This window comes from Nicotiana tabacum, chromosome 17, assembly GCF_000715075.1.
Source record: "Nicotiana tabacum cultivar K326 chromosome 17, ASM71507v2, whole genome shotgun sequence".
In the NCBI taxonomy this organism is placed as follows: Eukaryota; Viridiplantae; Streptophyta; class Magnoliopsida; order Solanales; family Solanaceae; genus Nicotiana; species Nicotiana tabacum.
The window spans coordinates 63,854,386-63,878,056 of NC_134096.1; the positions used below are offsets into that span (position 1 = coordinate 63,854,386).

At 38.4% G+C, this 23,671-nt stretch overlaps 1 protein-coding gene across 1 annotated transcript in view; it reads left to right on the top strand.

Moving 5' to 3' along the window:
- The window catches only part of LOC142171902 (uncharacterized), a 43,646-nt gene that overhangs the window by 17,005 nt on the left and 2,970 nt on the right, over nt 1–23,671 (top strand). The window lies entirely within an intron of this gene.

Below are 23,671 nucleotides of genomic sequence, written 5' to 3' on the forward strand. Positions count from 1 at the left end.
TATATCATCGAAGCTCGAACCATTCTATTCTTATTATCTCGCAGATGGTGAAAACACGTAATACATCTACCGATGGATAGGGACCAGAGCCCCAGGTGGCAACTATGACCAGGGGTAGAGGTCGAGGCCATGGTCATGCTAGAGGACGAGGCAGAGGCAGAGGTAGAGGCAAAGGTATAGCTTAGTGTAGAGCTCGAGCAACAGTACTTGTTGTAGAACCTCAGGTGAATCTTCAGGAGGAGGTTCCAGTTCAGACTGTACCAGTTGGACCGGTTCAGGTCTCGGAAGGATTCATAGCTACTCCAGTGCTTCAGGACGCTCTAGTCTGTTTGGTGAGTCTTATGGAGGATGCAGCCCAGAATGGTACATTTCCAGTGGCACCAGCTGACTCACATGCTGGAGGGGGGGGGGGCACAGACTCCCACTACTCCCGCTCCGGAGCAGATGGATCCACAATATCAGGCTCCAGCAGCCCCACCACTTAGGGTATTTCAACCAATTTTTGCGGCATAGGCCGGTGATAGGGCCGCCATGTTTTCTGAGGCCTTACTGAGACTGGACAAGTTTACTAAGCCCTTTCCAGTTCAATTCAGTGGTACACCTTCTGAGGACCTATAAGATTACCTTGACTGTTGCCATGAGATATTGCGGAACATGGGTATAGTTGAGACCAATGGGGTCGATTTTGTTATATTTTAGATAACGGGTTCCGCCAAGAGGTGGTGGAGAGATTATACACTGATGAGACTAGTTGGATCGCCTGCATTGACCTGGGAGCAGTTCTCACGGCTATTTCTAGAGAATTTCCTCCCTATCACATTGAGAGAGGATTTCCGCAGACAATTTGAGCGTCTACAGCAGGGCAGTATGACTGTTACTCAGTACGAGACTCATTTTGTGGATCTACCCTATCATGCTCTCCTTTTACTTCCTACCGAGAGAGAGAGAGTGAGGAGTTTTATTGAGGAACTTACTCACCCTATTAGGCTTTTGATAGCCAAGGAGACCGAAAGTGAGATTTCTTTTCAGGCGGCTGCTAATGTTGCTAGGAGGATCGAGATGGTTCTTGCACAAGAGAGAGGGCAGGGGTCTGATAAGAGGCCTCGTCAGTTCGGTGGGTTCAGTAGTGCCTCATCTGGAGTCAGGGGTAATTTTGGTAGGGGTCATCCTCCCAGGCCATTTCATTCAGCGCTCCAGGCATCCTACAGTGCACCACCAGCTCCTATTAGTGCACCTCCGATCCAGGGTTTCCAAGGTGGCTACTCACGTCGACATGGACAATTCGAGGGTCAGCTGGTATAGCAACCGAGGTCATGTTATACTTGTGGTGATCCGAGGCACATTGCTAGATTCTGCCCCAGGTCTCAGGGCAGCATGCAGCAGTAGGGTTCTCGTGGTATGATTCCAGCACTGGTTGATTCACCGCCTGCTCAGCCAGCAAGAGGCATGGGTCAGGCAGCTAAAGGTGGAGGTCAGACCATTAGAGGTGGAGGTCAGGTCATTAGAGGTGGAGTCCATCCAGTTAGAGGTCGTCCCAGGGACGCAGTTCAGAGTGGTGGGGCCCAACCCCGATTTTATGCTTTCCAGCTAGGCCTGAGGCCGGGTCATCTGATGTCGTGATTACAAGTATTGTTCCAGTTTGCCATAGAGATGCGTTAGTTCTATTTGATCCAGGATCTACTTATTCCTATGTGTCCTCTTATTTTGCTTCATATCTGGTGATGCCTCGTAATTCTTTGAGTGCTTCTGTGTGTGTCCACTCCGGTGAGAGATTCTATCATGGTAGATCATGTCTATCGTTCATGTGTGGTTACTATTAGGAGTCTTGAGACTAGTGTGGATCTTCTACTTCTTGATATGGTAGATTTTGATGTCATCTTGGGTATGGATTGGTTGTCACCTTATCGTTCTATATTGGATTGTCATGCCAAGACAATGACCCTAGACATGATGGGGTTACCTCGATTATAGTGGAAAGGAACTTCTGGTCATTCTACCAGTAGGGTTATTTCTTATTAGAGGCTCAACGTATGGTCGAGAAGGGGTGTCTAGCCTGTTTGGCTTATATTCGCGATTCCAGTGTGGATGTTCCTTCTATGGACTCAGTACCGGTTGTTAGTGAATTTCCAGAAGTATTTTCTGTAGATTTGTCGGGGATACCACCCGACAGAGATATAGACATTTGTATTGATTTTGCTCTGGGAACTCAGCCTATTTCTATTCCACCATACCGTATGGCCCCGCCGAAACTAAAAGAACTGAAGGAGCAGTTACAAGACTTGCTTGATCAGGGATTTATTAGACCTAGTGTTTGGCCTTGAGGTGCACCAGTGTTATTTGTAAAGAAGAAAGATGGTTCAATGCGAATGTGTATAGATTATCGACAGTTGAACAAGGATATCATTAAGAACAAGTATCCACTGCCAAGAATTGATGGCTTATTCGATCAGTTTTAGGGTGCCAAGGTATTTTCAAAGATCGACTTGAGGTCTGGTTACCATCAGTTGAAGATTAGGGCATCTAATGTCCCTAAGATAGCTTTTTGGACTCGGTATGGGTATTACGAATTCCTAGTAATGTCATTTGGGCTGACAAATGCCACAACAACATTTATGGATTTGATGAATCGTGTGTTCAAGCCTTATTTGGATTCCTTTGTGGTTGTGTTCATTTATGATATCTTTATTTACTCCAGCAGTCGAGAGGAGCATGAACATCATCTTCGAATTGTGCTTCAGACTTTGAAAAATAATCAGTTATACGCCAAATTTTCAAAATGTGAATTTTGGTTATCTCAGTTGCTTTTTTGGGGCATGTTGTATTGGCAGAAGGTATAAAGGTGGATCCTAAGGAGATTGAGGTTGTTCAAAATTGGCCTAGACCTACTTTAGTTATAGAGATCCAGAGTTTCCTAGGTTTGGCAGGTTATTATCGTCGGTTCGTGGAGATGTTTTCATCTATAGCATGCCCATTGACCAGACTGACCCAGAAAGGTGTCCCATTCAGATGGTCAGACGAGTGTGAGTTGAGCTTTCAGAAGCTCAAGACTGCTTTGACTACGGCACCATTGTTGGTATTACTCACAGGTTCAGGATCTTATACGGTGTATTGTGATGCATCTCGCGTTGGGATTGGTGCAGTATTGATGCACGATGGCAGGGTGATTGCATATGCGTCGCGGCAGTTGAAAGTTCATGAGAAGAATTATCTTGTTCATGACTTAGAATTGGCATCCATTACCCATGCTTTGAAGATTTGGAAGCATTACCTTTACGGTGTATTTACTGATCATCGTAGACTACAGTATATGTTCAGGCAAAAAGATCTCAATGCGAGGCAGAGAAGATGGATGGAGTTGTTGAAATATTATGATATCACTATTTTGTATCACCCCGGAAAGGCCAATGTGGTGGTTGATGCTTTGGGTAGAAAGGCTGTGAGTATGAGCAGTCTTGCATATATTCCGGTTGGTGAGAGACCGTTAGCTGTAGATATTTGGACTTTGGCTAATCAGTTCGTGAGGTTAGATATTTCAAAACCCAGTCGGGTTCTATCTTGCACAGTCTCTCGGTCTTCTTTATATGAGCACATCAGAGAGAGGCAGATTGATGATCCTCATTTACTTATCCTTAAGGACACGATACGGCATGGGGATGCCAAACATGTTGGTATGGGGGAAGATGGAGTTCTGCGAATGCAGTGTCGTATTTGTGTGCCTAATGTTGACGGGCTACGTGCATTAATTCTTGAAGAGGCACACAGTTCCAGGTATTCTATTCATCCAGGTGTCGCCAAAATGTATCAAGATTTGCGATAACATTATTTGTGGAGGAGAATGAAGAAGGATATAGTTGATATGTAGCTCGGTGTCTGAATTGTCAGCAAGTTAAGTATGAGCATCAAAGACCTGGTGGTTTGCTTCAGAAGTTAGAAATTTTTGAGTGGAAGTGGGAGCGTATCACTATGAATTTTGTTGATGGGATTCCACGGAGTCAGATAAAATTCGACGTAGTTTGGGTCATTGTGGACAGGTTGACCAAGTCAGCACATTTCATTCCAGTGGCAGTTACCTATTCTTTATAGTGGTTAGCTGAAATTTACATTCGTGAGATTGTCCGCCTTCATGGTGTGCCCGTGTCTATTATTTCATAACGAGGTACGTAGTTTACCTCACACTTCTGGAGGGCTGTACAACGTGAGTTAGGTACGCGGGGTGAGTTGAGTACAATATTTCATCCATAGACAGACGGACAGTCAGAGCGCACTATTCAGATATTGCAAGATATGCTTCGCGCTTGTGTTATAGACTTTGGAGGTTCTTAGGATCAGTTCTTGCCACTTGTGGAGTTTGCCTATAATAATAGCTACTAATAGAGCATTCAGATGGCTCCATATGAAGCATTGTATGTGAGGCGATGTCGTTCGCCAGTTGGCTGGTTTGAACCGGGGGGAGGCTCGGTTATTGGGTACTGATTTGGTACATGATGTCTTGGATAAAGTCAAAATTATTCAGGATCGACTTCGCACAGCTCAGTCTAGGTAAAAGAGTTATACCAACCGTAAGGTTCATGATATTGCATTCATGGTTGGAGAAAGATTATTGCTCTAGGTTTCACCTATGAAAGGTATAATGAGGTTTGGAAAAAAGGGCAAGTTGAGCCCTAGGTATATAGGACCCTTCGAAATTTTTGAAACGGTGGGAGAAGTAGCCTACAGGCTTGCATTACCACCTAGTTTATCAGTAGTTCATCCGGTGTTCCATGTGTATATGCTCCAAAAATATCATAGCGATCCGTCCCATGTATTAGATTTTAGTTCAGTCCAATTGGACAAAGATTTGACTTATGAAGAGGAGCCGGTAGCTATTCTAGCATGGTAGGTACGACATATGAGGTCTAAGAGTTATCCATCAGTTCGAGTGCAATGGAGAGGTCAATCAATTGAGACAGCTACCTGGGAGTCCGAGTCGGGCATACAGAGTAAATATCCACACCTTTTTACCAGCTCAGGTGCTTTTCTAATTCCGTTTGAGGACGAACGTCTATTTTAGATGTGGAGAATGTGATGACTCAAAAGGTCATCTTTAAATTTAATAATTAATTATGTCTTCTAAGACCTCAAAAATTACTATTTTATCATTTCTCGACTTGCGTGCACAGTCCATATAATTTTTCGAAAAGTTTTTACATGAAAAAATAATTTAAATGTGAAATAGAGCCTTAAAACTCAACTGAGTTGACTTTGTTCAACATTTTGAGAAAACGGACCTGGATCAGTGTTTTGACAGTTCCGATAGGTGCGTATCGTGATTTGGGATCTTGGCGTATGGCGGGAATTTAATTTGGAGGTCCCTAGCTCAAGTTATGGCCATTTAACAAAAACTAGGAATTTAAAGGCTAAAGATTTTCAAGTTGGACCACGGATTTGATTTTTTGATATTGGGACCATAATCTAATTTTGGAAATTGGAATAGCTCTTTTATGTCATTTATGACTTGTGTGCCAAATTTGAAGTCATTCCGGATTCGTTTAATATGTTTTTGCACAAGTTTTACAAATTGAAAAGTTTGAAAAATCAAAAGTTCGAATCAAGGTGTGAATTATAATTTCGGTGTCGTTTGATGTGATTTGAGACCCAGAGTAAGTCCATATTATGTTATATGACTTGTTGGTATATTCGGTCGGGGTCCCGAGTACCCCGAGTGTGAATCGAATCGAAATCAGAACAAAAATTGGACTTAAGCAAAATCTGGAATTTTGCTGCTTCTGGTGCCTTCGTTTCTGCAAAGCCTTAGCCACAAAAGCGGCTTCGCAGAAGTGAGAAATCCCTCCCAGAAGTGGCCCGGGCAAAGATCTACAGGTGCAGAACCTTGAATGCACCCGCGCATCCGCAGAAGAGGACCCTCCGCTCGCAGAAGCGGAAGGCAGCATAGATGCGTATTTGGTTCCGCAGAAGCAAGACCGCAGGTGCGGTTAAGTCCACCGCAGAAGCGAAAATCCTTGGGCAGTGCATAAATCGAAGAGTCCGAGATTTTTCTCATTTTTAGACATTTCAAGCACGAATTTAGTCAATTTCAAAGGGTTTTTCACGATTTCGACTTGGGTAAGTATTCTATATCTCAAAGTGATTACATTTCATAAATCCATGTCTATATTTATCATTTATTTCGGATTTAGATGGAAGAAATTGGAATTTTTGTAAAACTTTCCAAAAATAAAAAATTAAGATTTGAAGGTCCATTTTACATTGGAATTTGATAATTTTTGTATGGTTGGACTCATCTCGGAACGGGTGTTCGGATTTCGTAAGTTTTTCTGAGATTCGAGAAGTAGGCCCCATTGTTGATTTTTGAGATAAATTTCGGATTTTAATCCGGAAAATTAGTAAGTTCATATGGAATTAATTCCTACGATTTGTATTGAGCATATTAAATTGTTTATGACTAGATTTGAGGATTTCAGACACGAATTCACGAGGCAAAGGTTTATTGGATTCTTGAATTTGGTTGCAAAGCAAGGTAAGTGTCGTGGTTAACCTTGACTTAAGAGAGTAGGACTTTTTTGTCTGTTTGGTACATGATTTAATGTGCGGGTACAACGTATATGTGAGGTGACGAGTACTTATGCATTGTGGTTGAGTCAAAACATGCGTGTGGAAATTATTTTTTGTGAATAATTGCCTATTTAATTAAGATATTCCTACTTAAGTTTACTATTGATTATTTGATCATTATCCGTGAAATTATTATTCATTTAATTATTGTTGAATATTTTGGAAGGTAAAGTCGGTATTCTGGTATTCAAATGATTGATAAGTGCATATCCCCGCATTTAAATACTCTTCCAAAATTATATTATTATTTCTATGGTAAGGAAGAGTGTAAAAGCACGAAGGGTGATGCCGTGCCATTTTGATTATCTATAATATCATTATCATGGTAAGGAAGAGTGTAAAAGTACGAATGATATTGCCATGCCATTGGTGAGTGTAAAAGCACGAAGGTTGATGGCATGTCATTTTCAGAGAGTGTAAAAGCTCGAAGGGTGATGTCGTGTCAAATGAGAGTAAAAGTATGAAGGGTGGTGCCGTGCCATTTTCATATCATCAGTTGCTCGTTTAATTGTTGAGGAATTATTTGGCTGCTAAGTGATAATTCTCCTGTTGAAATTATTATATCAACCCCCTTCGCATGTTCCCTCCCAAATTTATAAAGTGTTATTTATTGTTTTATTGTTGCTCCATATTTGTATATACTTGTACAGATTATTTACGTATACGTCCTGTAATAGCCTCGTCATTACTTCGTCGAGGTTAGGCTCGACACTTACGGAGTACATGGGGTCGGTTGTACTCATACTATACTCTGCACTTCTTGTGCAGATTGGAGTTGGTCCGAGTAGCGTACCATAGACGTGCTTGGATTCAGCTACTCAGAGGAGACTTGAGGTATAAGTGCACAGCGTTCGCAGTTCTGAAGTCCCCTTCTATCTTATCTCAGCTGTGTATTATCTTTCAAATAGCTTGAATTTTATTCAGACCTTTATTTGTATTATTCTAGTAGCTCATATACTTGTGACACCAGATTCAGGGATGTATTTTGATAATTCGGTATTTATGGCCTTCCGCACTTTATTTCAGTAATTGACTTCAATTTAATTAAATTTACTTTAAAATAGTTAAAATTATTTTAACGTTGGCTTGCCTAGTAAGTGAAATGTTAGGCGCCGGTCAGAGTATAACCGACCCAATGTACTCGTTAAGTAACAAACCTAACCTTAGGTTGAAAGTAATGACGAGCTTGTACCGGTCAGAGTCCAACTCAATAACCAACAACAATTCATGACAACATAATGCAAGTAATAAAAGAAGTAACTCAAAGATAAAATGCTCAGCTTAATCATGATTTCTAAAAATAGTTCTGCCTTTCAAGTATATCAATGAAAACCCAAATCGTTTACCGAAGTTGCCAAAATTATGAGTAAATTTGAAAACAGTAATTTTCCCAAAAATCCTTTCAATAATAAATATGATGTTATGTAAAACAAATGCATCACTATTCCCATGTGTCAACATGTGTAAGAAGTCATGAATGACGTGATACCATACAACATGAGGAAAATACATCTCTCTATGCCTGTATGTCATGTGTGCATGTCAATGCAATGTATCTCAGAGATGAACTCATGTATTCACACTCTCAGAGTACTCAATCTCACTTTCTCACACATTCCACTCATCATGCTCAATCACTCGGTACTGTATATGGCCAATCCGGCCCAGGGAAGATCCATCCCGGAATATACACATCAACTGATCATCAGTCACTCAGTACCGAGTAGGGCCAATCCAGCCCATGGAGAAGATCCATCTCCAGGTATATAATGCTTCGGACAAGATCCATGTCCAGGGAAGATCCATTCCTCAATAATATCAATCGCGCTCACTGGGGTGTGTGTAGACTCCAGAGGGGCTCCTTCAGCCCAAGCGATATAATCTGCACGGACAACCCACGTGCTATAGTATCAATATCTAGACCCGCGCGGACAATTCACGTGCTGCACGAACAACTCACGTGCTATAGTATCAATATCTGGATCTGCATGGACAACTCACGTGTTATATTAAGCCAATCTGGCCTGCTGTGGCGTGCAGCCCGATCCCATAATTATCCTCACAATCAAGCCCTCGGCGTCACTCATTCATCAATCTCTCCAGTCTCTCGGGCTCATAATGTCATGAAACTGGCCCAAAAATGATGATATGATGTGTCAATATGTAGTAACAGAGACTGAGATATGATATTAAATGAATGAACATGACTGAGTATGAAATTGCAATGTAAGCAAATAATTCAACAAAAGTAACGACCTTAATGGGACCCAACATAATAAGCATGTAGCCTAGACATGGTTTCTAACATGAATCACAGCTCGATAACTCTAGTACATAGAGATTTCATGATTATAGATAAGTTCAGGTAACTACACAGTACCACAGGAATAACAGAGTCACAATTCACACGGTGCACGCCCACACGCCCATCACCTAGCATGTGCGGCACCTCAACACCAAAAATATAACACGTATAATCAGGGTCATACCCTCAGCTCCAAGATTAGAAGAGTTACTTAACTCGAACAAGACGAATCCAATGTCGAGCAAGCTAAACACTGCTCCATAAATTGCATTCTGCGCGTATCAACTTCTGAACGGCTCGAATCAAGCCACAATAAATTTGATTCAGTCCACATAATTATAGGAATTAATTGCATATCAAAATATTAATATTTTCCCACAAAATCCGAAATTACACTCCAAAAATTGCCCGTGGAGCCCATATCTTAGAATTCGATGAAACTCACAAAATCCGACAACCCATCCAATTACAAGTTCAACCATACTAATTTTATCCATATCCGACTCCGAATCAATGTTCAAATCTTGGAAATTCATTTTATGAAATTGTAGAAAATTCCTCCGATTTCTCTTGAAAAATCAATAATCTAATGCTGAAAACGAAGATTAATTCATGGAATATAATCACAAGGGAGTCAAGAACACTTACCCCAAGTTGTGTGGAATATTTACTCTCCAAAATTGCCCAAACCGAGCTCCAAAATCCGAAAATGGCTAAAAATAGCGAAACCCCGAACTTAAAGGTTTTGCCCAGCGTCTTCCGCATTAGCGGTCGAATAGCCGCATCTGCGACCTCCGCTTCTGCACAAGAAGCTCGCATCTGCGACGTGCAAACTGCATCTGCGGTCGCGCGCGCATATCCGCATATGCGGCCTCTGTCTAAAGCCTCCCTGGCCGCTTCTGCGGGTCCTTTGTCGCTTCTGCGACCATCGCACCTGCGTAAACCAGCCGCAGGTGTGGTCACGCCAGAATAGCAGCAACCATCAATAACAACATCAAGAAAACAAAATGGTCCGAAATCAATTTGAAACACGCCCGAGCCACTCGGGACCCCGTTCGAACATACCAACAAGTCCCATAACATAATAAGAAGTTAGTCGAACCTCTAAATCACATCAAACAACGCTAAAACCACGAATCATACTCCAATTCAAGCTTAATGAAACTAAAAAATATCAACTTCTACATTCGATGCCGGAACCTATCGAATCAAGTCCGATTGACCTCAAATTTTGTACACAAGTCATAAATGACATAACGGACGTATTCCAACTTCCAGAATCGGATTCCGACCCCGAAATCAAAAAGTTAACTCCCCGGTCAAACTTCCAAACTTACATTTCTATTTTTAGCCAATTCAAGCCTAATTTAACTACGGACTTTCAAATAATTTTATGGACACGCTCCTAAATCCAAAATCACCATACGGAACTATTGGAATCATCAAAACTCTATTTTGGGGTCATTTACACATAGTCAACATTCGGTCAACTATTTCAACTTAAGCTTTAAATCTTGGAACTAAGTGTTCCAATTCACTCTGAAACCTCTCTGACGATTTAGGATAAGAAGTAAATAGGGGAAATGGGGATGTAATACTCAAAACGACTGGTCGGGTCATTACATTCTCCCCCACTTAAACATATGTTTTTTCTCGAACGTGCCAAGAGTTGTTCCCAAGCCATCAAATCACTATTCTATCTTACCACGCACGTACCCAGGGGTGATCCCACGTCACCCTATTCTATATAGGTTTCACAACACCATATGACTGAAAATCATTAATTTAACATTAGCCCATAAACCATGGAATTTAAATTCCCAACATTCAGAATTTCTTACAAGACCAAAATCTCACAGTTACACACTGTATAAGAGTGAACAAGCTGTATCGAGCCATAACTACAACCACGGATATAATCACCTAATATATTACACAACTCGCATGCTCATAGAACCATTCCTGATCACAGTAACTACTCCAAAACCAACCAAGTACTAGTACTAAACCCCATATCTAACCAAACCTCTTCCCAAAACCTCTGTGCACTGTTGATAAATAAAGAAACACGATAAATATCATAACCCCTTATCAGATCAACAAGTCATGGAGCTCTCTCGCCCCAGCCAGAACCATAATCCCTTTCTTAGCCGACTTTCAATGTCATTTTCCCAAATATACCTAATCAAATCTGACATTACCCATTATAGGTCCAATGACCTTATATTATTAAACACAACTATCCCATAGACATGCCACACCAATATAACTCAGAGCCACAACCTGTGACATCCGTGAACCAATACGCAACAATTCAAATGTACTTAGTCATGGAAAATGACTCAAATGAGAGAACTGCCCCGCAAGATTAACAAGTACCACCACAACGAAATGCTGAAAAATCCATCACACACCGTAGAACCATCACATGATTCTAACACAAGGTTCATACCTTAACATAACTCCGCTGTAATGCGTGATCCTATCCAAACGTTGGTCCATATTATATACCTCGAGCCACCCTGCTAAAAGTTAATAACCATGGAGAGGCAAATGACACAATGCGACACAACACCTGAAAGAACATAACCAATACGCAATCGATCATGCAATACCCAAATACTCATCTCATGCGAATTCCGACATGAGGCCTCCAATAGAACCGCACTATGTGTGCATATAACCAATGAATCACAACTCCTCGTAGCATAGAAGAGTAACTCACAGATCATTTCTGACCATGAATAAGTTCAACATCAATTGAATGGCATATCCCTCAACAATAGCAGTATGGAACCAACCAATCCGACTCGGTGTAGAATACACATCCTAATTGGACCTACCAATGGACCCCAAATCAACTCTCTTCACCCACAAATAGATACATAACCCTCCGAAAATCCACAACGGCTGAATCATAATACATGCTATCATCTGGCTAGATTCGGCAACGACTTCACAGTCCGCAACCATGAAACAATCTGCTCCTGAAAACTCCCAGTCTCCAAATCCATAGAACACACGAATCACCATTTCCGATCCCATCTCTACCGCCCGAATGTCTAACACATCTCTCATAATGATCATCCCACGAGGAATACTTCTCCCATTCTTTTGTGCCACATAGCAACATCTTAAAATCATCAGTCGATCAACCAGGAGAGTGCCGCAATACCTATGACATATCCATAATTCAAAACATAGTGCGCCTTCTGAAATGTACACTCTACTCACGCAATACCAAATAGTTATAGCATTTATCCAAACATCGAAAATCGTCCATGCCCTCTAAGAATTTATGAACTCTCCTTCAAAACTAAATAGTGACCTTGCACACGCAATCCTTAATCCCACACAACATACCGCATCTATCATGTCGTTATATGAAAAATATGAGAACCTCATAATCATTTTGAGTCACAAGTAGAATACATATCCGATCAGCCAGAAGACTTCCATTTGATCCCATGTGGTAGAAAATCACATTACTCAACATGCTCCTCAGGCCGGTAAGAAATATCCATCTCAAACCGTGGTAGAAATCCTCGAAAATACTTTGGAATCTATTTGCACATAATCAAGTCATCAGAACTAAATCTATCTAATTCAACCAAGCCACGCAAGTCGCCAAACCCAAAAGTATTGCCACAAAGCACCTGTAGAAAACCCTCACATCATAAGCACCCAAAGAACCGATCCTATCCATTACCATACTGATCCAACCTACTACCAAGTTGTCCTATGTCTCCGAATCCCTTTCGAATTGGCCTTCAAATTGATACTCCTCCTTTCTAAAACACCACTATTTTTACCCACAACTCACCCCACGAACCCTAGCATAGAATCACAACGCCCTAAGGCCCATAAGCCGCTGAATTCCCTCTTAAGTACTCCAAAAGCACCACCACCGAGACATCCACTCTGAAAGACCTTATGTGAATTTTAAAATTATTCCTTTTCCCTTTTCTTATACTGAAATGTAGAATCCATAGTCATGCAGAATTACCGCAAGTCCCGACACCATCCAATATAAATAACCGATTCTAGAGATATACAAATCCGAAAATTTTTCAATTGCCACTTATACAATTTTGAATCCATTAGCACCTTCTCGAGCGTCATCCACTTTGTTCATATCTAAATTGCACCGCCCGAATGGGCTGAAAGACACATGCCCCATTAGCATAACAACACTCAAAGAGGTAATCCTGCCTTAACACCACTGATCAAATTCATACTCCGTGCGCACTACATCATTCACAAATAACAACTCACTCATCCCATGATTTTTATACACTCATAAAGCGCAATATAGCCCGTATTTAGGAATTTTAGTACTCGAGTCATCCTCGATCTCAACCTCTGCAAGTCATAACTAATCCACAAGCATTCCTTAGACCAAAACTAAAATTTAACATGTCACCATGAAATTAAACCGTCAATAGCAGGCTTGCCCACTTGGCTAAAAACCATGGATTAAAACAATCGATAGCTCATAATACGCATACTCTATTACTGCCATAATACTATAGTTAGTTCAACGAAAATTCTTCTCGAGCTCAGGCAATACCAACCATAAAATACCTCAATCATCCGCTAAGATTGCATTTATTCTCTTAACATTCAAGTCAACTTTCTCGCCTAGATTCAAATTCAAATCTCAACACATATACTCTGCTGGTAGAAAAGAAACTCTTGAGTCATAAGTAAATTTTATTTGTCACATTCAACCCATCTGAACACATCCCGCAGTCACATCATACTTATCATATAGCCATTCAATCGCTCATCGAGCCACAAATTCCATTCATAGGGACATTACTGGACATATGGGTCCAAATGTACAAGTTCTCAAAAACAAAACTGTCGAGTCTAAGCTGCGGTCTAAACCTGGACTCAAGTCCTCCAGACTGGCCTATCACCAAAACACATAATACACATCTCGCACGTCATCCCTGAAGTCAAAAGTAGGCGATGTACAGCTGATATCGAGCACTCACTTGTGCACACGAATGCGTGGATAGAATTCAAAGAGTTATATTTCAAGTTGAATCAATTCCGCACGATAAGGAAAGAAAGATGGGAAATTATCCTAAATGCCCTGTAGCCTCTCGAAGATAAGTATGGACGTCATCATACCGATCCTCAAGACTCTACTAGACACTTGCTCATGACTTGTAGAACCTATGAAACTAGAGCTCTGATACCAACTTGTCACGACCCAAATTTCGACTAGTCGTGATGGCACCTAACCCAACCCGCTAGGTAAGCCAATTAACCACTAACCAATTCCAATAACAATTAATAAAGCAATTAAGTAAAGAAATATCTGAATCTTATACATTTTTCCAAAGATTGGTAGTACAAATCATGAGCTTCTAAGAATAGAGTTTATAAAGCTGGTATGAAGTAAATACATCATCTGTTTAAAAATTACATAAACAGAGTTTTATGAATCTAAGGCTACCATGAACAAGAGGCATCTACAACCGAAACACATGTACATCTTCAGATCCAGCTCCCAACGAACACAGCAACATCAGCAGCCAGCATCTGCACGCAAGGTGCAGAAGTGTAGTATGAGTATAACCGACCCAATGTACTCATTAAGTAACAAACCTAACCTTAGGTTGAAAGTAATGACGAGCTTGTACCGGTCAGAGTCCAACTCAATAACCAACAACAATTCATGACAACATAATGCAAGTAATAAAAGAAGTAACTCAAAGATAAAATGCTCAGCTTAATCATGATTTCTAAAAATAGTTCTGCCTTTCAAGTATATCAATGAAAACCCAAATCGTTTACCGAAGTTGCCAAAATTATGTGTAAATTTGAAAACAGTAATTTTCCCAAAAATCCTTTCAATAATAAATATGATGTTATGTAAAACAAATGCATCACTATTCCCATGTGTCAACATGTGTAAGAAGTCATGAATGACGTGATACCATACAACATGAGGAAAATACATCTCTCTGCATGTATGTCATGTGTGCATGTCAATGCAATGTATCTCAGAGATGAACTCATATACTCACAGTCTTAGAGTACTCAATCTCACTTTCTCACACATTTCACTCATCATGATCAATCACTCGGTACTATATATGGCCAATCCGGCCCAGGGAAGATCCATCCCGGAATATACACATCAACTGATCATCAATCACTCAGTATCGAGTAGGGCCAATCCAGCCCGTGGAGAAGATACATCTCCAGGTATATAATGCTTCGGACAAGATCCATGTCCAGGGAAGATCCATGCCTCAATAATATCTACCGCGCTCACTGGGTGTGTGTGCAGACTCCGGAGGGTCTCCTTCAGCCCAAGCGCTATAATCTGCACGGACAACTCATGTGCTATAGTATCAATATCTGGATCCGCACGGATAATTCACGTGCTTTACGGATAACTCACGTGCTATAGTATCAATATCTAGATCCGCACAGACAACTCACGTGCTGCACGGACAACTCACGTGCTATAATAAGCCAATCTGGCCTGCTGTGGCGTACAGTCCGATCCCATAATTATCCTCACAATTAGGTCATCGGCCTCACTCAGTCATCAATCTCTCCACTCTCTGGGGCTCACAATGTCAGGAAACTACCCCAAATTGATGATATGATGTGTCAATATAAAGTAACAGAGACTGAGATATGATATGAAATAAATGAATATGATTGAGTATGAAATTGCAATGTAAGCAAATAACTCAACATCAGTAACGACCTTAATAGGTCCCAACAGAATAAGCATGTAGCCTAGACATGGTTTCTAACATGAATCACAGCTCGATTACTCAAGTACGTAGAGATTTCATGATTACAGATAAGTTCAGATAACTACACAGTACCACAGGAATAACAAAGTCACAGTTCACACGGTGCACGCCCACACGCCCGACACCTAGCATGTGCATCACCTCAACACCAAACACATAACACGTATAATTAGGGTCATACCCTCAGCTCCAAGATTAGAAGAGTTACTTAACTCGAACAAGACGAATCCAATGTCGAGCAAGCTAAACACTGCTCCATAAATTCCATTCTGTGCGTATCAACTTCTGAACAGCTCGAATCTAGCCACAATAAATTTGATTCAGTCCACACAATTATAGGAATTAATTTAATATCAAAATATTAATATTTTCCCACAAAATCAACAATTACACTCCGAAAATCATCCGTAGGCATCTCGGAATCTGACGAAACTCACAAAATCTGACAACACATCCAATTACAAGTTCAACCATACTAATTTCACCCAAATCCGACTCCAAATCGATGTTCACATCTTGAAAATTTATTTTATAAAATTCTAGAAATTTCCACCGATTTCTCTTGAAAAATCAATAATCTACCACCGAAAACGAAGATTAATTCATGGAATGTAATCACAAGGGAGTCAAGAACACTTACCTCAAGTTGTGTGGAAGATTTCCTCTCCAAAATCGCCCAAACCAAGCTCCAAAATCCGAAAATGGCTAAAAATAGTGAAACCCCGAACTTAAAGGTTCTACCTAGCGTCTTCCGCATATGCGGTCGAAAAACCGCATCTGCGACCTCCGCTTCTGCGCAAGAAGCTAGCATCTGCGACTGTGGTTGCTTCTGCGACGTGCAAACCGCATCTGCGATCGCACTTCTGCGCGCGCATGTCCGCATTTGCGGCCTCTGTCCAAAGCCTCCCTGGCCGCTTCTGCGGCTCCTTTGTCTCTTTTGCGACCATCGTACCTGCGCAAACCAGCCGCAGGTGCGGTCACACCAGAACCAGCAGCAACCATCAATAACAACATGAAGAAAAAAAATGGTCTGAAATCAATCCGAAACACCCCCGAGCTCCTCGGGACCCCATCTGAACATACCAACAAGTCCTATAACATAATACGAACTTAGTCGAACCTCTAAATCACATCAAACAACGCTAAAACCACGAATCATACCCCAATTCAAGCTTAATGAAACTAAAAAATTTTAACTTCTACATTCGATGCCTAAACCTATCTAATCAAGTCCGATTGACCTCAAATTTTGCACACAAGTCATAAATGACATAACGGACGTATTCCAACTTTCAGAATCGGATTCCGACCTTAATATCAAAAAGTCAAATCCCCAGTCAAACTTCCAAACTTACATTTTTATTTTTAGCCAATTCAAGCTTAATTTAACTACGGACTTTTAAATAATTTTTCGGATACGCTCCTAAGTCCACAATCACTATACGGAGCTATTGGAATCATCAAAACTCTATTCTGGGGTCGTTTATATATAGTCAACATCCGGTGAACTATTTCAACTTAAGCTTTAAATCTTGGAACTAAGTGTTCCAATTCACTCTGAAACCTCTCTGACGAGTCACAAAATTATAATTGAACACAGTATAAGTAGTAAATGGGGGAACGAGGCTGTAATACTCAAAACGACATATCAGGTCGTTACAATAAAATACTTATCTCTACTTGGTCCGTTCAATACATAAAAATGTACTAGAACAAGAAGTTGGAATTAAACCATTCCTATAATCAAGATAAATTATATTTAATCTTATGCTACAATCATTCATGTTGGTTTGTCCAATTCCATAATTAGATTGTGAACTCAAACTTTATACTTATAATAACTGATGATTTAATCTTCCGTATACAAGTTAAACTCTATACACTAAATCATCTACTATATAAGTAAAGGACACATACTAATATATGATCTATTTAAAACTTTATTAAAATTGAATAAATAATTATTGCATAAGAAATACTATATCCAAACCAAATCCATAGTTAATAGTATATATCCCAACAATGTTAGTCTTTAAATAGCGCAGGGACTTCTTTGGTAGAAACATCATACTGTTTGATTATATTTTTATTCTCTTCTTCTTTTGTTTTTCCCTTTCTTTCTTTGTGGAGCTTTCAATAATTACAAGATGGAGGAGATAATACGCAAGAAAAAACTGCTGATCAAAAGAGTTATATATGGCTCTATTGTTAACGAAAAACTATAGCTCAAATACGTCGTTCTAGTAATTGCAATTTCATGAAAGCCATGGTAGTGAATGGAAAATTCTATTAGTGGGTAGCATCATAGAAAAACCTTCTGGATTATCAAACCCCTCTTAACATAAATGAGATTTAAACTTGTGGAAAGAAGGGGAAAAAAAGAACTTCTGAAAAGATAAAATCTCAAGAGATGAAGGGTGTCATTTAAGCTATGGTTAAAGGCTTGTCACTCCAATAGTCCAATTGATTAAGTGACTACTCATGCATATATTTCTCGCCCTTAACTTGTGATGCCAAATGCTTTTTATTTATTGAGTTAATTTTCAATTATTAATTTCTGATAATTCTATAGTAACAGAACAAATGGCTACATACCATTCAATAATGAGATATAGATAATACAAGGAACCTATTTTTACAGTAAAAATAAGGTCAAAAATGTGGAAGCAAAAATAATGAAAAAGAACAAAGTGTATTTCACAACACATAAAGAGATTGCCCCATATTTGTGTAAATTTATTCTCTTTGATGTTTCAAAGACTGTAAAAAGGAGGAGGTATAGGTAGAACGAAGGTAATTGAATTATAATGACATTAGTTGAGTAAACTAAAAATGTGTAAAGAAGGTAGTTAGTAAATATTAATGATGATGAATAAATTCGATTCTGATAGGTACTTAATTAAAGATAAGCATGATTATCTTTAAATCTGAATTATGACTATTTTGGTAGGGTTTCTCACCTACATAACACATGTTGTGACTTGTGACGCCCACCACAGGGAAAATTGCTTCTCACTTTTGAAAGCTTTTGTGACCATTAACAAAAGCATCTTAGGCTTCTATAACTAGACTAGAATTTTCCTCTTTCAAGTTTGGGAAGGAATAAATTTATTTTACTAATCAAATGAATAAAACAATTAAGCACGGCTTTTATCAGTGGACCAAACAAACAAACTGTTTGCTTGAATCAGAAACTTAGCATTCATTTAAGCGACTTTTCATTATATGACTTTTAAGAATAGTAGAAATTTCAAAATATAAGGTGCAACGACAGCTTTCATTTTCTGAGTTGTTAAAACAAAATGAAACAACCACCACTTAATTAACACTTTGCTTATCATTCAGATAGTTTCATACTTCAAATTCATGCATGAGCGGCTAATTCTTAGGAGGCAAACAATAATGTGTAGGAAAAGTGATATATAAAAACATAAGATTGGAGGAGTAATGTAAAAGAATTATGAGGCAAATTAAAGACAAAGATAACATAATGATCCACGCGTTGCCAAGACTTAGAGTCTAGTAATTCTAATGGGAGTCTTCACAATGAGTGTGATATGTGAGTTCAACATTTCCCTTCCTGACTCCAATGTAATTTAATTTAAAAAAGAACTTAATAGTCAACATAATTAAATTTTCCTTCTTTTACTTTCCTCTCTCTTAGTCTTAGAGTTAATCTTTACTTCTTTTTCCCCTTCTTAATTACTGTTAAAGCCAAAACTCCTTTGGCCCCATGAATGATGCAGGATTTCTTTCTTTTGACCAATAAAGTTGGTAACACATTGAACCCGATTATCTTAGTACCAAATTTAGTATCAGAGTAAGGGTGAAATTCACAAGTGATCTCAAAAGGAGTGGGTATAAACTTTTGACCTTTGGGTTGGGTCACCTTACCAATGAGCAACAATTCAAGTTTTGTCCCATCAAAAAAATTTTAACTTTTAACTTTTAACATGTGTCCATCGGTCAAGTGACCTCCCCAAAGGCCAAAAGTTAAGTTATAAGGTAGGCCACTTTTTGGGTCGCCTATTAGAGTTTAGCCGTATTTTAAATTATAATAACAAAGTAATCATTGGCCCAGTTAAATTGATATTTTTAGCCCCAATTAAAATATAGAATACGATTCCGGCAATCAATATTGGTATTCAAAACTTTGACAAGCAGAACCCTAGTAAACTATGCTAGAATTCGAAGATCTACTAAATTTTCAAATTCAGAAACAATTCCTAATTTTTGAAACTTTATTAGTATAAAATCCAGGAATGATTCTTGATTTATGAACCTTTACTAGTAAAATTCAGGTATGATTTCAGTCGCTTGAATTCACATAGTACTTTTCAACCTTACTAGTGCAAAATCTAAAATTCAGGAACGATTCTTGATTTTTGAACCTTTACTCAAGCAAAATCCATGAATGATTTATGGTTCTTGAATTTAGATTGTACTTCATCAATTTTGAAACTTTAATTACTAGCGCAAAATCCAAAATTTAGGATAAATTTGTTGATTTTTGAACCTTTACTAGTGCAAAATCTAGAAAAATTCAGGATCGATTCATGATTTTTGAATTCACATTATACTTCAGCAATATTTAACCTTTAAATAAAAAAACCCAGGATAGATCACTGGTGTTTGAACCTTTACTAGTGCAAAATCCAAAAATATCCAGGAACCATTCATGATTTTTGAATTCACATTATACTTCAGCAATTTCTAACCTTTAAATACAAAATTCAGGATAGATTACTTGTTTTTAAATTTTTATTAGTGCAAAATTCAAGAAAATCCAGGAATAATTTATGGTTCTTAAATTCACATTATACTTTAACAATTGAGAGCTACTGCTTCAGATCATTCAAACTCCAGAATCAATTCCTAAATTTTGAACTTATAAATATTCAAAGTCCAATAGTCATTTTTGGAGTTTTTCCGTATTTTAGTTAGGAATATTTTTGTTTTATATTTTTGCATTAATAAATTGTTACTTCGTCAATACAATTTAGAATATGGCTAAACTCTAAAGCCGACCTAAAAAATGACTATTTACTAATTTCTTTACCATTCTGTGTGTTCCGATTCTAAGCGCCAACAAAGGCCAGCAACCTATTGTCGTACGAGTTCGTCCCCGTAATAACCAAGGGTTTGGTTCTGAAGAAAAGTATCGATTTTTGATTGGTTATGGGCTAGTGCTGGCAATTAAGTCCACTTTAGACAACCGCATAGCATTAGTTGGGGTGATTGACTGGAATGGCCATATAAGAGGATGATCTTTAAATATTGTTCCCGTTTTTTAGTTATATAAACGTCAAATCAAGAAGAGTCACTTTGTCTTCTACCATACTTTCTAAGGATAAAAATGGAGTTTTGAGTTTTTAAAAATAAATCACTAAATTAGTGTTTAAACAAAAAAATTATGCATAAATAATCAACACCCAAATAATTTTCACAGTTATTAACCATTAACTTTAATTTTTAACGCCAATCAAGAACTTCAAGCTTCCAGAATGTGTTCTTGATGAAAAATAATAGATAAAGAAGAAGGAGCAGAAGGAGCAAAGATTCGGAGTCTACTTATTAAGTACCGCTAATTAGAGAGGCATTCAGTTAAGACCAATCTTATTAGGGACACACCATTTAATTTTGTGCGCTAGTTGCGAAAGATCTAAGGGATCGTTTGGTTTGAACACAAGTTATGCCGGGATTAGTTATAGTGGAATTAATTATGTTGTAATTAGTTAATATGATATTATTTCTAATTGACTGTTTGTTATATTGTATTAATCATGGGATTGTCAATTTTACTGTTTTATCATGTGATATTATTTTACCCTCTGACATGTATAAATTATCCCGGTACAATTTTTAATCTTGAATAACTTATTCCAGGAGTAGTAACCAAACAAGGAATAAGGCGGTACAAATTTTTATCCAGAATTATTTCTGCTTATTCATCGTACCAAATGACCCCTAAGTGTCATATAAGCGATTGATTTAAATCCGGGAGGTTAAAAATATGACGAATGGATAACAAGTTCGATCATGGTCCTTCAAAATTTGCTTGGGTGAAGATGTATCGTTGAGTTATAATTGCACCCTCAAAATTATTTTTCATTTTATTTTTTATATAATTTGTTTGTTAACTAAATTATACAAACAAAAAAGTTTTTTTTTAATTTATCATGACTTTATCTAACCAATCAAACTCGGATAATTTATCGTAATGTTTACATAAGTTTTTTATAGGTCAATTAAAGCTACGTAGATTGTCCATGTTGGCCCAACCATTTAAATGAGCTAACTTGGACCATGAGCTATCTTGGACCAATATATCCAATCTGCTCCGCCAATGAATATATGTCTAGTCTAACGTGAGTAGAAATTGCGTGGGATGGTCATTTTTTAAAGTGATATTTACTTTTTATCCAGCATTTTTAATGTTGAGCAAAAGTAATCACTATTCTATTAAATTTAATATGAAAACACGGTATTACCCTTTCTTCTATCTCTTTTCTGTCCATGTTCTCTTCCTTGCTAGTGTACCTCCGTGGCTTTGACCCCGCTACGCAATAGTAAACAACTTTTACCTTTTCAAGTTCCACATTCTCTAGGTGACGTCACAACATAGCTAATACCAAGTTGTACTTGTTTGGAATTGGCTTGTATACATCTCTGAAGAACATGTTCAACAAATCCTACAAAATAAATCCAACTCTGTAACATACAAAAAGTATTAAATATTTATACTGAATTCACAGGTAGTCCTGAACTTAGAGTTTCAAGTTCAAAAAATAAGGATATGTAGTCCTGAACTTAGAGTTACAAGTTCAAAAGTTAGTGACATGTAGTCTTAAACTTAGAGTTACAAGCTCAAAAACTAAGGACAGATAGTCATTAACTTAGACTTACAAGCTCATAAATTAAGAACAGCTAGTCCTGAACTTACAGTAACAAGCTCATAAGTTAAGGACACTTGGTCCTGAAATTAGAGTTGGAAGTTCAAAAATTAAGGACACTTGGTCCTTAACTTAGAGTTACAAGCACGGAAATTAAGGACAGATAGTTCTTAACTTAGAGTTACAAGCACAGAAATTAAGGACAGGTAATCCTAAACTTCGAGTTTCAAGTTCAAAAGTTAAGGACATATAGTCCTGAATTTAGAGTTACAAGTTCAAAAGTTAAGGACAGGTAGTCCTAAACTTAGACTTACAAGCTCATAAATTAAGGACAATTAGTCCTGAACTTACAGTAACAAGCTCATAAGTTAAGGACACTTGGTCCTGAACTTAGAGTTGGAAGTTCAAAAATTAAGGACACTCGATCCTTAACTTAGAGTTACAAGCACAAAAATTAAGGACATGTAGTCCTTAACTTACAGTTACAAGCACAGAAATTAAGGACAGATAATCCTGAATTTCGAGTTCCAAGTTCAAAAGTTAAGGATATGTAGTCCTGAATTTAGAGTTACAAGTTCAAAAGTTAAGAACATGTAGTCCTAAGCTTAGACTTACAAGCTCATAAATTAAGGACACCTAGTCTTGAACTTACAGTAACAAGCTCATAAGTTAAGAACACTTGGTCCTGAACTTAGAATTGAAAGTTCAAAAATTAAGGACACTTGGTCCTTAATTTGAGCGAAGTTTTGAGCGAAGTTCTCTACAATTCGCGTAGGTTTCAGCGAATTATAGCATAAGGGTATTTTTATTCGGGCGGGTAAAAGTTTATTAAAACGGTGGCTAAAGACTAGAGATATTTTAACCAATGACTTAAATATAAATACATATCTTATTACTGGCTAACTGAGTACTTCCCCGAACATGACTAGGCTTGAGAGACTTATCTCGTTCCCCTCAGGGGCAGAGCTACCCTTGTCCGAGGGGTGTCAACTGACACCCCTTCGCCGGAAAATTATACTGTATAGATATGCTTATAATATATATATATATATATATATATATATATATATATA